Below are 6,307 nucleotides of genomic sequence, written 5' to 3' on the forward strand. Positions count from 1 at the left end.
CCCATGATCAAGTTTATCTTTCCCTGCTCCACATTCTCACTTCTTTTTAGTCCCTGCAAATCACAACATATGTGAATACCACAACTTGTATCAAGGACCCAAGACTTAGAATGAGGTGAGTTATTAGACAATATAGTGTATATACCTGCATGGTTGGGTTTTACTTTCCCATCCTTCAAATCTTGCTGGTACTTTGGGCAGTTTCGCTTCCAGTGCGACTTTTCATGGCAATAGAAGCATTCAGCCTCATTAGGGTTAGCAGAAGGAGTGACAAAACCTTTCTTGGTTTTGCTTGAAGAGGAGCCTTCAAGGGTCTTACCCTTGGTACCCTTAGAAGGGTTATTTCTCTTCTTCCCTTTGCCATGCCTGATATGTCATGCGGAATTGATCATAACACGATGGCAAGGAGTGCAAAATGATGTCTATTGCTAACTCCTCAGGGAAGTTCACATTCAGCTTCAGTAAACGGTCCACATACCTTTGCATTTTCTGCATGTGGCCCGTGATGGGTTCACCATCCTTCATTCGGGTTGTTATCATGGAGGAGATTATTTCATATCGCTCTTGACGAGCACTTTGATGGTAGCGGTCCATCAAGTCCTGGTGCATCTCAAAAGGATAATAGTCCTCATAGGACTTTTGGAGCTCGGCTGTCATGGTGGCCATCATGATACATGCCACTTTTGTAGCATCTCTTTCATGTACCTCATATTCAGCAAGCTCTTCAGGAGTAGCAGTTAGCTCGGGTACCTTCAGCTCCTTGTCGAGAACATATTCTTTGTTCTCATACCGAGTGACCATCCTGATGTTTCTGATCCAATCTGTAAAGTTGGACCCATCAAAGATGACTCTCCCACAAAGATTCATGAGAGAGAAGGAGCTAGTAGGGTTTGAGCCAGAAGCATTGTTATTGGAAGACATCTGAAAAGAAGAGGGAATAGATTAGATTAGATATAGAGATAGTCCTTAACAAAACACCCAAATGTAATATTAAGGCTAGGACCCAACACAATATTTTATAACTTAGAAGAGGGATGTCGTAATCTAAGCTATAAGATATTTGAAGGTAGGTGAATGACGATTCACCAATTTCCACCATGAAAAACGAAATATTTAATTAGGTTTTAATTGGTTTAGAAACTCCTAGATTCCTTGAGATTCATTGAACTTTCTTCAATGGCATGTTTCAATCTCGAGTGTGCCCTTCAAGTTTTGTGACTGGGATGCCGAGGATCACAAAACAAGGTGTGAAGTAACCATGCAAATTACTTGGTACCCTTAATGTATTACCCCTCAATCGATGTGCCGGTTAACCACACACGCTCCATCGATACTATGATAAACATTAAGTCACCCTTTACCTACCTTGTTAAGTTCAAGTTAGTGTGCCGGTTAACCACACACGCTCCACTAACGACTTAAACAAAGTGTAAAGTGTAATTTCATGGATTAGCACCTTATTCACATTTTCCTAAAATAACTAAGATTGGGAATTCAATAAAGTTTAGTTACTTTAGTATTATCATTATACTTTTAATGAGAATTTATAAGTTCTTGTCCTACCCGTTCGGCTAACGACCCTCCACCGATCAAGGAAGCGGTGGGTGAGAGTGGACACCCATTAAGTTGCCATTTTATAGGCAACAACCTTATACCCCCCCCCCCCCTTATAGACCGGCTTCGTGAATGAGGCGTACTAGCGGTAAGACGACTTGATCTTATACATATATAAATATCATTAAACTTATAATATTATAAAGTATAAGGGTTGAATTTTAACTTTTAAAATTCTAGGGGTTGGAACTAAAGTTTTTAATATGACTTTACATGTTCCAAAACTTGAGGGCAAGTTTTGTAAACTTTCAAAACTTTTCATTTCTCATAACTTATGAGTTAATGGTTATTAAAAATGAAGACTCTTCATTTTTTTTTGTAACCTATCTGTTCTTTTAATGGTTATTTATAAATGTGACTTTTGGTTATCCATAACTTAAGAACTAGTTATGGACTCCATTAAAACACATAAAGATCAAGAATTAATCTAATCAATTATTAGCACATAATTTATATGATCTTCTAAACTCATATGTTTATGAATGTTCATATCAAAAATTTCAAGAATCGTAAGTACATATACAAAACTTGAAATTTTGATACGAGCTTTTGAACAAAACTTCGATTTTTCAAGTTTTTTTTTTTTTTTTTGCATCAAGTATCAAATAAACAAACCAGGCTCTGATACCACTGATGGGTTTTTGAGCATTCTAACACTCCTATGGTGTACATGCAACCCTAGAAACCTTGGATCTATGTTTGACTATGATACATGCAAATAATTATTTTTCCAAGGTTCTTATCCTATCTAGCATGGCATGGGGAACTTGAATCAAATAAAGCTAGTAGAATTACTTACCTTGTAGTTGTAGTTGATTGCTTGGAGTTTTAGAGCCTAGCACCAATAGTGTGGATGCCTCAAATGGAAATCACAAATCACCACAAACTTGGAACTTTGAGAGAATAGTAATCACCTTCTTGAAATCGGCCCTCTTACTTTACTCACCACAACTAGTGTGATTTCAAGAACCAAAGCCTCCTTTATATAGTGTGGTGGATTAGGGTTACATCCATGTAAACCCTAATACCCATGTCTTTTCATTTCCATGAGATCCATGGGTTAAAGCTCCATGGAGTATCCATGGACTTTCCATGCAAGCCTAGCCCATTCCAAATAAGCATTAGCCCACACTATATAAATACAAGAGCCCATATTTAATTAGTCATACTTTTGATCTCTAAATTAATTCTAAATTAATTATAGATCAATACTAATTAAATAATATGATTTTATATTAATATATTAGGACTTATAATATATTAATAAATCATAACTTATACTATTCTCAAACGATTATCCATAAATTGTTCGGGTGAAGTGCAACCCAAATGGACCATGCCGGGTCGGGTCAAGTACATACCAAATATAGTTATGGACTTAGACACTATATCCAACAGTTTCAACTTCATGTCATGCTCAAATGCCTCAATACCCAAAAGATGGATGGGAGAAAGCCCTAAAACTCCCTAGAAAGAGATCTAACAAAAGAAATGATCAAGGTGGTAGCTTTTAACCTCCAAACAGAAGCTAACACTAAAGAACACTGGATCCAAAAGTCCCACCTCGTTCCAAGCCTTGATGCTCTCTTTCTCTCACACAAGTGCACTAGAACACCCAAGATTAGCCTCTCTTTCTCTCACACAAGGTTATAGCTCGATTAGGGTTTCTCACAAAGTGTTAAGATGACAAGGGAGGTGGAAATGGAGGCTTAAGGTCCTTTAAATAGGACACAAACCCTGAAAATTAGGGTTTTCTCACTCAGCACCTACTCGTCGAGTTGGGGTCCTCCAACTCGTCGAGTAGACTCTAAAAATCAAACGACCATTAACTCCTCTACTCGGCGAGTTAAGGCATCCAACTCGTCGAGTTGCTCTGAAATTATGAATGCAGATTAATTAAATATTATACCTGGGAGTCGGGATGTTACAAGCTGAGCCACTAGCTAAAGTCTAAGGTGGCGGTTGAGCCACTTGGGGAAGAGTCCCCCTCCAAGGAGGAGGCACTATTCTATTTATAATGGACAATTAGGTCAAGGGGGATTAGGTTAGGCCTTAGGCCAACCCAATTCAGTCCCAACTAGCAAGGAACTGGGAAAGGCCACCCAGAGGCGCCGGGGAGGGCTGGCGTGCGCACCCTAGGCAAGGCTGGCGGGCACGCACCAGGAAAGGCTGACAAGGGAGCACCAGGCTGGGCCGACAGAAGAGTCCCCAACAAGGCTGGCAAGGGAGCGCCAGGCAAGGCTGACAAGGGAACGCCAGGCAGGGCTGGCAAAGGAACACCAGGCAGGTCTGGCAGGAGCAGGCCAAGCCATGCTAGCGCTCTAGAGAATTCTAGGCCATGCTAATGGACCTTATTTCATCAAGTCCCCCAGTCTGATGTTATTGTGGACGAGGTTTGTCGTAATAGTGGAGTCTGGCTGAGAAGCGAAGTGACTCGAGGTAAGGGTGTTGAACCTTGCAGACGGGGTTTGCCACAATAGTGGAGTCTGGCTGAGAAACCAGACGACTCAAGACAAGGATACTGGACCTTGCATGCGGGGCTTGCCGCTAGAATGGAGTCGGGATGAGAAGCCAAACGACTCAAGGAAAAGGTACTGAACTTTGCCGGCGGATCTTGCCGCTATAATGGAGTTAGGCTAAGAAGCCAGACAACTCGAGACAAAGGTACTGAACTTTTACGGCGGATCTTGGCAGCTTGCCGCTATAATGGAGTCCGGCTAAGAAGCCAAACGACTCAAGGGAAAAGGTACTGAACTTTGCCGGTAATATCATATAATTCTTCAAACCTAGAGATATGAGTTGTTGCCTATGAGTTGGTTGTGCATTGATTGCACGAAAACGCATCAGTAACTTGATGTTATAAAACGTGCCTTTGTGTACAATTCAACAAGTAGTAGAACAAGCATATGAGTCGAAGTTTATCTGTTCCTTCTTGGATTAGAAGCGAAATTGGGCCCCTCGATGATTTTGTTTTGACCTATGTACCGGGCCCGGTCAGAACTAAATTGATGTGTTCGATTAAGTTCTTTGTCAAACAAATCGGAAATCGGGAAACAAACTGCTGGACAATAAGTAAGACATTGTTCCATGTATTTGTCCGGCTGATATCATGAGAGCAGAGGATTATATGATCACTTATCTAAAATGGCGCTTCATAGTTCAACAGAGTTTTCGAGAGCTACGATTGTCGGTTGGTTCTTGAAGCTATATAGGCAAATACAGTTATCAGACTTATCCAAGTGGGAGACTGTTGGATAAGGTGTCTAAGTCCATAACTTATTTGGTATATACTTGACCCGACCCGGCATGGTCCATTTTGGTTGCACTTCACCCGCACTATTTATATGGATAATATTATGAGAAGAGTATATTTGTGACTTATTAATATATTATAAGTTATAATATATTAATATGAAATCATATTATTTAATTAGTATTGATCTTAAATTAATTATGAATTAATTTAGTGATCAAAATGTGACTAATTAAATAATGGGCTATTATATTTATATGGTGTGGGCTAACACTCATTAGGAAATGGGCTAAAACTTAAATGGGAGTCCATGGATGATCCATGGAGCTTTTAACCCATGGATCCTTGGAAAAGGAAAAGACATGGGTTATTAGGGTTTGCATGTTTCATAACCCTAATCATCTACACTATATAAAGAGGCTTGTGGTGCTTGAAAAGACACTATGTGTGTGTGCATAAGAGTGGCCGATTTCTAGAGTGTTTGTATACTCTCTCATAAGCTTTCCAAGTTTGTGGTGATTTGTGATTTCCATTTGAGGCATTCACATTATTGGTGCTAGGCTCTCAAACTCCTAAGGAATCAACTCACTACTAAAGGTATGTAATTCTACTAGTATCTTTTATGTTTAAAAGTACTCCATGCATGCTAGATAGGTTATGGACCTTGGAAAATTATTTTGCATGTATTTTAGACAAACATAGATCCAAGGTTTCTAGGGTTGCATGAACACCTTAGGAGTGTTAGTTTGCTCAAACCCAACAGAAATAACACTCCTGCACAGTGTTGTGCTAACCCCTCTACTCCCCCCTTTTTAGAAAGGGCACGGAGTAAGAACGAATGGATATATGATATTGGCTTGTTGTTTGCACGTTCAAGCCTCATTCATTTGTACATGTTTGCAAGTATTCTGTGAATACTTTATAGGTCGAGCTGTGCTCCGCGAGTTTCTTGTTGGTGCACTCTGAGTGTCGCATCGTTGGGACGATTATCTAAAAAGACAACAGGATCAAATTTGTAAGTTAATATATTTTATTGAAATAATAAATTGAGTCACGTTTCCTGTCATGATCATTTCCCGGAATACTTCATAGAGTAGCAGTAGTAGTGCACTACTCTTCTCCCTCCACTTTTCTTAAGGGACGTAGAGGATGGGAATAATGAATGTATAGTTGTTAGAAACTGGGCGACACAGCTGTTGGAAAAAGCTAGGCGACACAAGTGCCGAAAAAGACTGGGTAGTACGGCTACTGAGAGTTGGGCAGTGCAACTGCTGGGAGTTGGACAACGTAGCTGCTGATGAATGGGTTTTGCGGATACTGAGCTCAGTCGCATGGCTGCTGAGGGCCAGGTTGCATGATTGTTGAGATCCAGGAAACGCGGCTGCTGAGAGCTGAGCAGTGAGACCGCTTGATGTTGGTAAACATGGCTGCTAATAGTCG

Source organism: Lactuca virosa, chromosome 5 (assembly GCF_052849685.1).
Source record: "Lactuca virosa cultivar CGN04683 chromosome 5, Lactuca_virosa_CGN04683_v6, whole genome shotgun sequence".
In the NCBI taxonomy this organism is placed as follows: domain Eukaryota; kingdom Viridiplantae; phylum Streptophyta; class Magnoliopsida; order Asterales; family Asteraceae; genus Lactuca; species Lactuca virosa.